Source organism: Moschus berezovskii, chromosome 20 (genome assembly GCF_049115385.1).
Source record: "Moschus berezovskii isolate FMDL1 chromosome 20, NW_MosBer_1.0, whole genome shotgun sequence".
Taxonomy (NCBI): Eukaryota; Metazoa; Chordata; class Mammalia; order Artiodactyla; family Moschidae; genus Moschus; species Moschus berezovskii.
This window is the reverse complement of record NC_142479.1, coordinates 74,315,376-74,328,739: the sequence shown is the minus strand read 5'-3', so window position 1 is coordinate 74,328,739 and position 13,364 is coordinate 74,315,376. Positions and strand designations below refer to the sequence as shown.

At 45.6% G+C, this 13,364-nt stretch overlaps 1 protein-coding gene across 1 annotated transcript in view; it reads left to right on the top strand.

Moving 5' to 3' along the window:
• The first annotated feature begins 6,242 nt into the window (after positions 1-6,242).
• The window catches only part of HELZ (helicase with zinc finger), a 160,285-nt gene continuing 153,163 nt past the window's right edge, over positions 6,243-13,364 (top strand). Inside the window, exon 1 of the mRNA XM_088829420.1 lies at positions 6,243-6,263. The gene's annotated coding sequence lies outside the window, so the exon portion shown is untranslated. The remainder of the gene's footprint in view (positions 6,264-13,364) is intronic.

Sequence of the window (13,364 nt, the reverse complement as noted above, 5' to 3'; positions counted from 1 at the left end):
TCTGGCTCCCCACTCCCCAAATACTTGGGATTTCTTGAGCTATAAGAGCAGTGGAATGATGTCTGGTCTTTCCTCAGCTCCTGAGAACACTTTGGGGAAAGTGATTCTTGGATCCCATCCAAGAGTGGGCATCAGTTGCCAGGAAAACCAACCATGATATTAGAGGGTTGGAACTTCAGTATCACCCCTGTCTGTCTCAGTGGTAGGGGGCTGCAGGTGGAATGAATCACCAATGGCCAACAATTTAATCAATCATGTCTAAAGAAGCCTCCAAAAACCCCCACAGAAGAGGGTTTGGGGAGCTTCTGGGCTGGTGAACACAGGGAGATGTGTGAGAATGGAGGGACCCCTTCCTATACTTCATGCTGTGTATCTCATCTAGTGGCCAGTTCATATCCTTTAATACCCTTTTTGTAGTCTGGTGAGCAAACAAGTTTTCCTGAGTTCTGTAAGCCATTCTAAAAACTTAATCAAACCCAAGGAGGGGTTGTGGGAGCCTCTGATTTGTCGTCAGTTGGTCAGAAGCACAGGTAAAAATAACCTGGGCTTGTGACTGGCATCTGAAGTGGAGGCCTGTCTTGTGGGATGAGCCAGATTCTATTCCCAAGTAAGTGTCAGAGTTGAGTTGAATTCTTGGACACTGGTGTCTAAGAATTGCCTGTTGGTGTGGGAAACCTAAACACACACACACATACTGGAATTGGGTCCAAGGGCCCTTTTTCAAAGGTACTTATTAATTTTACAAAGAGAATAACTTTTCAGAGCAGACACCGTTCCAACCCACAATCACCGTCAGCATCCCCAATAATGGATGGTCTCCATATATACCTGAGACGACGCGCTGAGACACACAGCAGTACTTCTGGAAGATTCTGGCGCAAAAATACAAAAAACGAATCTAATTGTGAGAAAAGCATCAGTTCAGTTCAGTTCAGTCGCTCAGTCGTGTCTGACTCTCTGCGACCCCATGAATCACAGCACGCCAGGCCTCCCTGTCCATCACCAACTCCCGGAGTTCACTCAAACTCATGTCCACAGACTCGGTGATGCCATCCAGCCATCTCATTCTCTGTCGTCCCCTTCTCCTCCCGCCCCCAACCTTTCCCAGCATCAGAGTCTTTTCCAGTGAGTCAACTCGTTGCATGGGGTGGCCAAAGTACTGGAGTTTCAGCTTTAGGATCAGTCCTTCCAATGAACACCCAGGATTGATCTCCTTTAGAAAGGACTGGTTGGATCTCCTTGCAGTACAAGGGACTCTCATCAGAAGTACCCAAATGGAGGGACGTTTCATAAAATAACCGACTCCTCAAAAATGTCAAGGCTAGGCAAAACAGGGCAAGGCAGAAATTTCTGCAGGTTGAAAAGGACTAGGAAGACACTAGAACTGACTGCAACATATAATTTGGGGTTTTCTCTTGTCTGTCTTTTGGGGTATTAAAGGACATTATTGGGCCAATTGGTAAAATCTGAAGAAAGCCTATAGGTTAGCTAATAGTATTGTATGAGGGTGAATTTTCTGATTTTGCTTATCTTCCTGTGGTTTCTTTGCACATAAGCCCTTGTTTTTAGGAAATACCCACTTAAAGCGTTCATGGGTAGAGGGGCAGTGTCTCTGCAACTCACTCTTAAACGTTTCAGACAAGAATTGATATACAAACACCGACAGCATGGATGTGCTGGTGTTAACATCTGGGGAATGTGGATAAAGGTTAGATGGAAGTCCTTGTACTATGCTTGCAATTTGCTGCTGAGTCTGTAATTACCAGCCGCCCCCCAGCCCCCCAAAAAAGATTAGGAAAGTTAAAATATCTTCTGTCTTTCATCATTAAAGCCATTATTGAATGTCATTTGTGGCTCCAAAGGAGTAAAGATGAAAACTTGTCAAAATGACTTGGAGTCATTAGAATTTCTTACCTTTCTACTTGTTCTCTTGGCAAGGCCCATCCTCTGCTGTGTACAGATAAATGTGACATGTGCAATATGAATTTATAAATTCCGTATGTTAGAATGTACCTCTGGATATGTGTCTTTAAAAAAAAAATAGTGGCTCAAATGTGATAGTTTAGTTTCTCCCTCGAGTAACAGAACTGGGCAGGCGGTCAGTCCAGGGCTGGTCTGCAGGGAGGTTCTGAACGAGTCTTGCTACACCCCTCCCATGTGTGAAGCCTGGGGTCTCAAGATCCAAGCTGGGAACTCAAGCTCCACACAGCACATCTCCATTCTAATCAGCAGAAACTGGGAAGGGACAAAGAAGGGCATCCATGACCCCCCTTTTAAGGACACTTTCTGTACACTGCACAACAGTTTCAGTGACATCCTTTGTTCCAAGGCAACTTCTAGGTTCAGGAGAGGCTGTGCATTGCAGTCTGGGCCGTCAAGTTTCATCCAAAAATTAGGGAGGAAGAGAATGGTAATCGGGACATGTAACAAGCCTGTTCTCAGGTGAGATATGTCCTCTGTAAGGAAAGTCCTGCAACCATAACTCCAATGACAGTGCTGGTGCCGCCCGGTGGCATAAAGGGCAGTCCGTTTGGGTAGGTGGTCGAGGACGTAGAAGTGGAGACAAGTGCTGCTGGCAAAGAGAAGAAAATGAAAATGACCACATGGGCGCCAGGACACGAGAGGAAATACGGCCACGGCCTCTGCTTAATTGAGTACAACTGCATCTGAATAGGGAGAAGGGAAGGGAAAGACGGGGCGGAAAGGACAAGTGTGGGAAACCTCCCCCAAGCCCTTCGACTGAAGAGCTATCTGCTGGGGAGAAAGATTAAACTAAACAGACCAGACAAGGGCGGGGGAGGCAGGGAAAGCAGGAGGGTGATGTCCAACTGTGGAGCCACTGGCTCCACAGTCCCTGGGGCCGAGGCCTCTTCCTCATCTGTGAGCAGAGTTCCGGGAAGCAGAGCTGGGTCTGGGGTCAGGAGCCATCATCCACCTCCAGGGGTCATCGGTAGTGCTGGAGGCACGCCTGACTTCAAAGAAGCCTTTATACAACTAAATTGTGTGAGCGAACACAGCACAAGGGCCAGAAAAATAAAACAGGCTGCACTGAAAAGAAATCCAACTCTGTGCAAGTAGGAATTTTAACAGCTCCTGATAACTTGATCCATGGCTGTGCCACCATCTCCAGGGACACCACAATGAACTAGAAGGCTTCTTCCTTGTGAGGAGAATCAGCGGGGATATTGACCTTTCGACCAAGCCTATGGTGCAAAAAGATGAACTGAGGTCAAATTACGCACTTGAAGTTTCCAACGGTATAAGCAAGCTGGTTGACAAAGCACTTCATTTAGAGAAAAATGGTTCTATTACCACATCCAAGAGCTGGAAGGGACTCCTCTTTGGGTACAAATGTTTTCACAGAAGGCTGGGGAGACTGGAGTTTGCTTTCTGGAAGTCTGCTCCACCCTAGTCCGGAGAAGTTCACGATGGAGGGCCTTGCCTGTGCCGATAATCCCCAAATCTAAAACCGGCGCATGTGTGCAGGTTTGGCACAACACCAGTTAGATCCAAACTCGAAGCCCTTTGAAGAGTTTAGGCCACAGTCGAGGGCCTCGCCTGCTCCCAGAACATCACACCCGTGTGGCCTCATCTGTTATCTAGAAACACAGTGGGGGGTGGGATGTGGGCAAGATACCAATCAGAGAAGTGACAAGGCAGCGGGAGGGTCCCAGGGTCTCTGAGTCAAGACCCAAGCACTGCAGACAGCCTGGACTAATACAAACACACTGAAAGCAACACATGCTTGTTTCGTAACATATGACAGGGCAGGAGGCCAAGTCCTTGGTCATGAGTGTGGAACCCATTTCAGCCCTGCGCCTGTCACCATCGTCATGCTGGACCAGCCCCGCGGTGTCAGAAGTGGCGCCAGGGATCCACACAAGTCCCTTTAAAGTGATGCCTTCTCTCTCGGCAGCAACCTTCGGTAAAATTCAGGGAGTCCCTTTGGTAGGTAAACTGGCCTGTAGGTGGAAAGTGTGAGAAACCTCCCCCAAGCCCTTCGACTGAAGAGCTATCTGCTGGGGAGAAAGATTAAACTAAACAGACCAGAAAATGCCTAAGGGTTGTTTTTTCCCCCTGAAAGTGAAATTTGACGTGTAATTAAAACACACTTTAAAAAAAAAAAAAAAAGGAACTTAGGGGCCTATTTTTTCCCTCAGCTGGTTCTTAGCCCAAACCCTCATGACTCCTTTTTATTTTGGGGGGCTGACATTCAGTTCAGTTCAGTCGCTCAGTCGTGTCCGACTCTTTACGACCCCATGAATCACAGCACGCCAGGCATCCCTGTCCATCACCAACTCCTGGAGTTCACTCAAACTCATGCCCATCGAGTCGGTGATACCATCCAGCCATCTCATTCTTTGTCGTGTCCCCTTCTTCTCCCGCCCCCAATCCTTCCCAGCATCAGAGTCTTTTCCAGTGAGTCAACTCGTCGCATGAGGTGGCCAAAGTATTGGTGTTTCAGCTTTAGCATCAGTCCTTCCAATGAGCACCCAGGATAATCTCCTTTAGTATGGACTGGTTGGATCTTCTTGCAGTCCAAGGGACTCTCAAGAGTCTTCTCCAGCACCACAGCTCAAAAGCATCAATTCTTCGGCGGGGGGCTGACATTAGGAATCCTTAATTATTGAACTGAAGGAACTTTAAACACCATTTAATCTGATGCCCCTATCTAACAGGCAGGAAAGCCCAGGAAAGTGAAGTAATCAGCCCAGGGTCTCATCCAAACTGAACCCTGGGTCACCCACCTTTGAGTTCAAGCTTTTCCCAGTACATCCCAATGCTTCTAAAGACCAGGTTGCCACATGAAATTCATCACTGAACTGGGTACTTCCTGCTATCTGTGCATATGAAAAAGCTCCACTTTAAACCTTCAATGACTAGAAATAGGGGAGTTAGACTTGTGGGCCCTAAATACAATTGCCAGTTACAATCAGGTCTAGGAAGAAAATGTCCTTAAACACTTTATCCTATTTAAGTGCCACTTTCCCGTGAAAGAAATCTGGGTTCAACTGCAAAATGCCAAAATATAGGTTACTATGGAGCAGGCAATGGCAAGTCACTCCAGTACTCTTGCCTAGAAAATCCCATGGATGGAGGAGCCTGGTAGGCTGCAGTCCGTGGGGTCGCTAAGGGTCGGACACGACTGAGCGACTTCACTTTCACACGTTGGAGAAGGAAATGGCAACCCACTCCAGTGTTCTTGCCTGGAGAATCCCAGGGATGGGGGAGCCTGGTGGGCTTCTGTCTATGGGGTCACACAGAGTCAGACACGACTGAAGTGACTTAGCAGCAGCAGCAGCAGGGTATTTCAGGTTTGTTTTGTTTGCTCTTTTGTTATCAGTTCTTAACTGGAACATGGGAGAGGAAAGGCAGGAAGAAAATAGATGGGTATTTTTTAAACTCCCCACTTAGAAATCTTTGAAAGGAGTTGGCGCTAGCCCTTGTGCAGACTTTTCCTATCCAGGCCATGGCCGTTGACGCCTGTGATCCTCACACAGCCATTCCCACTTTGTATCTGGGAGAATGACTGCAGAGAGAGGCAGAAGACTCGCTTAGGATTGGCTGACCCAGGAGCCAGTGTTTCGGGAGCCGTGTTCTGGAATCAGAGGACTGGACTCTCCTCCAGACCTACAGAGAAGTGTCGATTCTGCCTGTAGGTTGGCAGCTTCCTCCCTGACTGCTCTGTGGCCTTCATTTCCTTTCCACTCTGCTGACTCAGGACCCAGGAAGCCTAGCTTCCTGTTAAGATCAGTGTGAGGACCGCCAGCAGAGATGCAGACTCAGCAAAGCAGCGCTTGCCCTCCGGGAGAGGCTGCAGGAGGTCAGAAAGCCAGAGGCAAAGGCAGACCCTCAGAGTGCCTGTGCACAGCTCATATGCATAATCAGACGGGGAGATGGGAAGGGCAGATGTGAGAAAGGGCTGAAAGGCAAGACGACACGGATGCACCCAGAGGACACGACACGAAGAGAAACTAGCTGGACACGGAAAGACAAGCACGCTGTGATCTCACTTACATGTGGAATCTAAAGAAGTCAAACTCCTTGAACCAGAGAGTGGAATGGTGGTTGTCAGGGGCTGGGGAGTGGGGGAAATGGGGAGAGGTTGGTCAAAGGGCACAAACTTTCAGTTATAAGATGATGAAGTTGTAAAGATCTAACTACAGCATGTTAACTCCAGTTAACAACACTGCATTGAGCACTCGAAATCGGCTAAAAGAGTGGATCTTCAGCGTTCTCACTACTCACTCCTCCCCCAAAAGGTAAGGTGATGAACTTATTAACTGTAATCATTTCACAATGTGTATGCATGTTAAGTCATCATGTGGTACACCTTAAAAAACCTGCTTTGTACAACCTAAAAAAACAACTGAGAAAAGCCAATAGGCAAGTTTGAGGATGCCAGAAATTCTTTAAAAATCTATTTCTTTTCAGAAAGAAATATATGCCTTTGTTAGGAAGGAGAAAAATATAGTCTTTTGTTAAATCTATCCAATGAGTGTTAAATTATTTGTTTTTAAATTGGGATGAAACTCACATAAAATTGTTCAAATTTAGTATGCCTTTGTGATGTGCAGCCCCCAAGTCTGGTTTCAAACATTCCCGGCACTCCAAAAGAAAACTCCATACCCACCAGTCACTCCCCTCCTTCCTGCCCCAGCCCCTACTTACACAGCTGCTTCATGAGCTGAGGGGCTGCACCCACAAAAGGCTGGGAAGAGTGACAGGACTGTTGCAGGAAGGGGGACCCCTTCCAGGGCCTGAAATGGGGCTCTTGTCTAATAGTCGGAAATAAATTGTCCGAGGAGACACATGAGCTGACAAAGCAAGAGATTCTATTGGGAAGGGCGCCCCGGGGAGAGCAGCAGGGTAGGGGAACCCAGGAGAACAGCTGTGTCACCTGGCTTGCAGTCTCCGGTTTTAAGGTGATGGGATTAGTTTCCGGGTCGTCTTTAGCCAATCATTCTGACTCAGAGTCCTTCCTGGTGGTGCACGCCTTGTTCAGCCAAGATGGATGCCAGCGCGGAGGATTCTGGGAGGTGGTTGGACATGTGGTGTCTCCTTTTGACCTTTCCCGAACTCTTCTGGTTGGTGGAGGCTTATTAGTTCCGTGTTCTTTACCAGGACCCCCTGTCATAAAACCACTTATGCAAATGGTTATTATGGTGCCTGGCCAGGGTGGGTGGTTTCAATCATTGTGCTTCCCCTAACCGGACCATGAAACTAGAGTAAAGGACCGCGCCTTCCATCTGCCTTCACAGGGGCTGGAAGGAAAAGCCCAGAGCTGCTTGTGTTACACGGATGCTTCTGCTGCCCCTGGGCAGACTGGCGCTCTGTGCCCACTCTGTCTCTCGTCCCCCAGACACTACTCACCCCAGATTATTGTCCTTGATACCAAATAGTCTGGCCAGGGACCAGCAGGTAAATGTTAGGGCCCTTCACAGAGCATCCTGTGCGTGTGCTAAGTGGCCTCAGTTGTGTCTGACTCTTTGCAACCCCTTGAACTGTAGCCTGCCAGGCTCCTCTGTCCATGGGATTCTCCAGGCAAGAGTACTGGAGTGGGCTGTTACTTCCTCCTCCAAGGAAATCTTCCTGACCCAGGGATCAAGCACGCATCTTTTACGTCTCCTCCTTTGGCAGGCAGGTTCTTTACCACTAGCGCCACCATCACGGAGGCTTAAAAAAACGAAGACAACAGTCCATATTATAGATCCATGTTATAAATCGTCACCTCAGGCAACTCAGAACGTTCACATGTGCTTTCTGCCTCCTTGCGAAGGTGATCTCAAGCCTGAATTTTATGGCAATCATCGCCTTGCTAAATGTGTGTCTTTCAACACTATAGCTTAACTTTACTTGCATTTTGAACTTTGTATGAGTGGATTTACAAGGCACGGACTCTTTGTAACGAAGTGTGCTAGGCTTGGCATCCTTTGTGAGATTTGTTCATGCTGTTGAATGTTACAGTAATTTATTTGCTCATTTTCGTACAGATACACTTTCACGGAGCTTCTTTTCCCCAGCTTTTATAGTTATAATTGACAGATAAAACTGTATATTTAAGTTGTACAATACTATGATTTGATTATTTTCCTGCTGTGGCTAACAGGTTTTACCCAACTGCTGGTTGTTACAAATAATGCTACTATGAGCACTCTTGTACATGTCTTTTGAGTACAAGTTCGCATATTTCTGTTAAGCATATTCCTAATGTGAGATGGTGGATTATAGTGCAGGTTCATTTAGCAGATGCTGCCAGATTTTCAAAGTGGTCCTATCAATTTAAACTCTAACTCCATTCCAGATTTTCAAAGTGGTCCTATCAATTTAAACCCTAACTCCATTCCAGATTTTCAAAGTGGTCCTATCAATTTAAACTCTAACTCCATTTGAGAGATTCTCTTATTCCAGTCTTATCACTAGTCTTGTCAGTTTTTATTGGATTTTAGCCATTCTGCTGGGTGTGTTCTAATAATTCACTACAATTTCAGTTTGTCTATCCCTGATTATTGGTGAGGTTGAACACTTTTAAACGTGTTAATTGGTCATTTGGATATCCTCTTTGGTGTTGGATATTTGGTCATTTGGATATTCTCTATGCCTGTTGAAGTCTTTTACCTAGTTTTCTTCGGGGTTTTTTTTTTGATCTGAGAGTTGTTTATATACTCTGGAGATGAGCCCTTTGTGTTGCAAATCTCTCTTTCTACTGTAATGTGCCTTTGTGCCTCTTTCTATTGGAAGTATATCATGGTATCTTTAAATGCATAGAAATTCTTAATTTTAATGCAATTGTTTTTTCTTTTTGGTTAGTGGTCTTTGTATCCCGTTGAAGAAGTCTTTCATATCCTCAGGTCATGAAGACAGTCTTCAATATTATCTTCTAATTCTGAACTGTTGGCAGCCACTTGGGGCTATTTAAATGAAAATTAATTAAAATGAAATAAAATTCAGTCCTTCAGTTGGCTGTACTGGACAGTACAGGTCATAGAATATCTCCATTTTCTCTTCATCTGCACTGTTCTAGAAGCTTTTAGATTTTGTCTTTCACAGTTAGATCTAAAATCACCTGATGCTAATTTGTTTATTGTGGGGGGTGGACAGGTTCCATTTTCTGTAAGGATATCCAACTGTCCTGCTGCTGCTGCTAAGTCTCTTCAGTCGTGTCCAACTCTGTGCAACCCCATGGACAGCAGCCCACCAGGCTCCCCCGTCCCTGGGATTCTCCAGGCAAGAACACTGGAGTGGGTTGCCATTTCCTTCTCCAATGCATGAAAGTGAAAAGTGAAAGTGAAGTCGCTCAATCGTGTCCGACCCTTAGCGACTCCATGGACTGTAGCCCACCAGGCTCCTCCGTCCATGGGATTTTCCAGGCAAGAGTACTGGAGTGGGATATCCAACTGTCATAGCACCATGTAATGACAAAGACGTCCTCCACAGATCTGAAGTTTCACTTCTCATGGAAATCAAGCAGAGGAACTGTGTCTGTGTTCTCTATTCTATGTATTTGTATCCAAGCCACAATTGTCTTCATTTCTGTAGCTTTACACTAAGTTTTCATATCTGGTAGAGCAAGCGCACCTACCTCCTGTTTCTTCAAGAGTGTCTTGATAATCCCTCACCCTCTGCATTTCCTAATAAATTCAGACTTGCTTTACTATTCTATGGTGTTGTATCTTTTTGTCTATTTTATTCTTTTTCAAATAATGATTGCATTTGGCCTGAAAAAAAAATATATATATATACACACACACATACTGCATAGTATATAAAGCGTTTCTCCTCCAAATGTGTCAATTTTTGAATACAGCCCCACAGAACATTTGTTAACTTCTTACTTTCAAAAACTTGCTGTGGGAAATACTCTTTGGAAATAAATGTGTCATATGTGCAAAAAATATCGCATAAAGATCAATATTTGGAGATTTTGATATGGTTGCATACAATCTAGAGAGCACTGAGCAATGAACTGACCTCTTGAACATTCCAAGTCTTTATAAACCGGGAGTGTGGTATGCAGGTCACAGTGCAGAAAGAGATGCTGAGTGGAATTTGGATGGCAAGAGTTTACGAGGGACAAGGCAAGCACCAGCACTGAGCAGAGGAAGCAGTCTGGCCCAGACCCGACAGAGCGCTGGCTGCCCCAGTGTGTTGCTTTGGGGCATTTACTGTTGTCAGTGTCCTGTGCTGGGCTGCTTGTCCATGCTGAGTCACAGCACAGGTTTCCCTAGGCAGGGCAGGCAGAGAATGACCCCAGGCAAAGCAGCACCCGGCAGCCCAGCCAGGCCCCAAGGCGCTGCCAACTCGAAGCTGTCACTCCCCACGGCTGGGAAGTATCTCTCCCCAAAAGAGGTGGGATGTATCTGCTATTTCCAGGCCTGCACAGTTCATCCTAAAGCCTTTTGCTTCCCCACCTCCTATCCTGGTGATCCTCGAACTTCCACTTCTAATAGTGAGTTTGACCTGGGATCCCCAAGATGTTAGATCCTGCATTTCAAGAGAGCCCTCCCAAGCCAACAGACTCTTCTTCACCCAGTTTTATATTCTGGCCCCTTGATCAAGCACGCTTAGAGCTGAGTTCCTGAATGCTGGCGAGGGCCTACAGGTCTTCTGTGGGATGTAATCTCTTACTGTTGCTAACCCTATGTACTGAGAGTTCAGCCAGTGATAGGCCTAGCGACCCAGGAGGGAACCCATGCTCTTCTCAGGGGCAGGCTTCTGCATGGTGTTCCAGAAGGTTGGGAGTGTTGGCTTTTCCAGTGGGTTTGGGGATGGGCCACTTCTCCAGGCTCGGAAGGCCCACAGGAAGCTGGGGAGTCACAATCTCCATCGTCGCCCATCTGCCTCCGTCCCACCAGGGCCTGGCCATGGCGAGAGACCCGCTTTGCTGGGTTTCTAACCCTCGAGGTCTAGGTCCCCCGCTTCCTCTGCCTCGTCGCTGGAGGTGAGACCTTCGTGTGACCAGGAAGGCCTCGAGCTTTCACACCTGGCTTTCAGTTGCTCATTGCTCTCAGCTCTTTGGCATCTTTCCGTAGAACACTGACGATGCACATCACGACCATCCAAACCAATCATTTCTATAGCAACTACTTCCTCCACTACATCTGCCAGTGCTTTCACTTTGACCAGCACACCCCCCTTAGGTACCAACAGAGTGTGAACTGAACCAGCCCCTGTGCAGAGCTGCCTGAGACCTACCTGCCTCCACCATGGTGAGGGCCTCCTCTGAGACCTCTCCTGAGTCAGCTGTCATAGGTTAGTCTTCAGAGGCTGCATTGAGGTGCACGATGTTTATGAGGGATCGACACTCATGGGAGGAAGTGAAGGCAGCAAGATCAGGCTTAGGAAGGGGCCAGACAGCAATGCTGGCCCCACAGAACTCCAGTCAAGGCAGCAGGGAGTTGGCCAGGATTTTGGGATGTCCTGCATTTGGTAGAAATGGCCCCAAGTATGTCCCTGTCTCACTTCTCACTGGTTGTTTGCAGCTCTGGGACCTCTGTCACCTCAGGGAAGGGAGCTCTTTGCAGCTGGAGGTTTCATGCAGGCCACACCTGCACAGCTGAACAGAAATTTCCTTCCTGAAGGGCAGCTAGAGGACAGTTCCCTGTCTGACACACATGGTGCCCTCTCATTTATTTAGGCTTTCCTTCATTCCCTTACAGAATGGTTAGTTTTGCATAGAATTCTGGTATATGTTTCAACAGATACATTCTTACGTAGCCAATATTTTGCCACTGTTGTAGGCTATCTTTTTGTGTGTGATCACCTTTAAATTAAAAAAATTGAACTATAGATGATTTACAGTATCATTTTAGGGGTACATCAAAGTATATATACATCAAAGTATATATGCATGCATATATATATATATATATACACACACACACACACTTTTTCAGACTCTTTTCCACTACAGGTTATTAGAAGGTATTAAATACAATTCCCTGCACTATACAGTAAATACCTATTTAAGTTTTACATACAGAGGTGTGTATCTATTAATCCCACACCCCTAATTTATCCCTCCCCACTTTTCCCTTTGGTAAGCGCAAGTTTGTTTTCTATGACTGTGAATCTATTTGTTTTGTAAATAAGTTCATTTGTGTTATTTTTTTTTAGACTCCACATGTAAGTTGTATCACATACTAATTTTATCTGACTTACCTCACATGATCAGCTCTAGGTCCATCCGTGTTGCTGCAAATGGCAACATTTCATTGTTTTTAATGACTGAGTAATCTTCCATGCCTTAGTTATTGCAAACAGTGCTGCTACAAACATTGCTGTACATGTATGAGATTTCTTTTTAAACTTTTTATATTCTACCTGATTATTGCTTTATATATGATTTACTAGTATGTAGAAATACATTTTAATATGGATATTAACAACCTTGCTAACCTCACTTGTTAATTCTAATTGTGCATTTGTGGATTTTTAAACACATATATCAGGTTATCTTGTAAACAGCATTTCTTTCTTTTCAGACCTACACCTTTCAGGTTTTTTTTTTTTTTTGCGGGGGGGGGATTATTTATTGCACAGGCTTGGTGCTCCATTGTGATAGTGAATGGAAGTGGTCAGGGCAGGCATCCTTGCTGTCAAGCCAAAGGGACAGCGTTTAGCATTTCACTACTTGGTAAGATACTTATGCGTCTGTACACTACTTAGTGTGTTTGTTGAAGAGTGTGTGCGCTGTTTATCAAGTTCAGAAAATTCCTCTTTATTCCTACTTTGCTAGTACTTACATCAAAAAAATCATAAGTAGTGCTGAACTTTATTCAACATCTTTTTCTGATTCTTCAATGTCAAACTAAACTAACATTCATCGAAAACTCCACCTTGGTTGTGATGTACATCAGCTTTACACATTGCTGGATTCATTCTGCTGATCATTTGCTTAAAGTTTATGAGTGAGATTAACTTGTTATATTCTTGTAATATCTTTGCAAGGTTTTAGTATCAAGGGTCGGACACGACTGAGCGACTTCACTTTCACTTTTCACTTTCACACACTGGAGAAGGAAATGGCAACCCACTCCAGAATCCCAGGGACGGGGGAGCCTGGTGGGCTTCCGTCTATGGGGTCACACAGAGTCGGACACGACTGAAGTGACTTAGCAGCAGCAGCAGCAGTATCAAGGCAGTGTGGCTGTCATAGAGTGGTTAGGGATTATTTCCTTTTTCTATTCTTTGAAAACAAGATTGGTGCTATATTTTCTTTAAACATAACTCACTGAACTCACTGATGAAGCTGTCTGGGCCTGGAGTTCTCTTTGTAGGAAGATTTTAAATTATAGACTTAAAATAGAGGATTTAAGACCAGTCAGATATAGGACTGATTGTGCTGGTTTCGAAAAACTGTA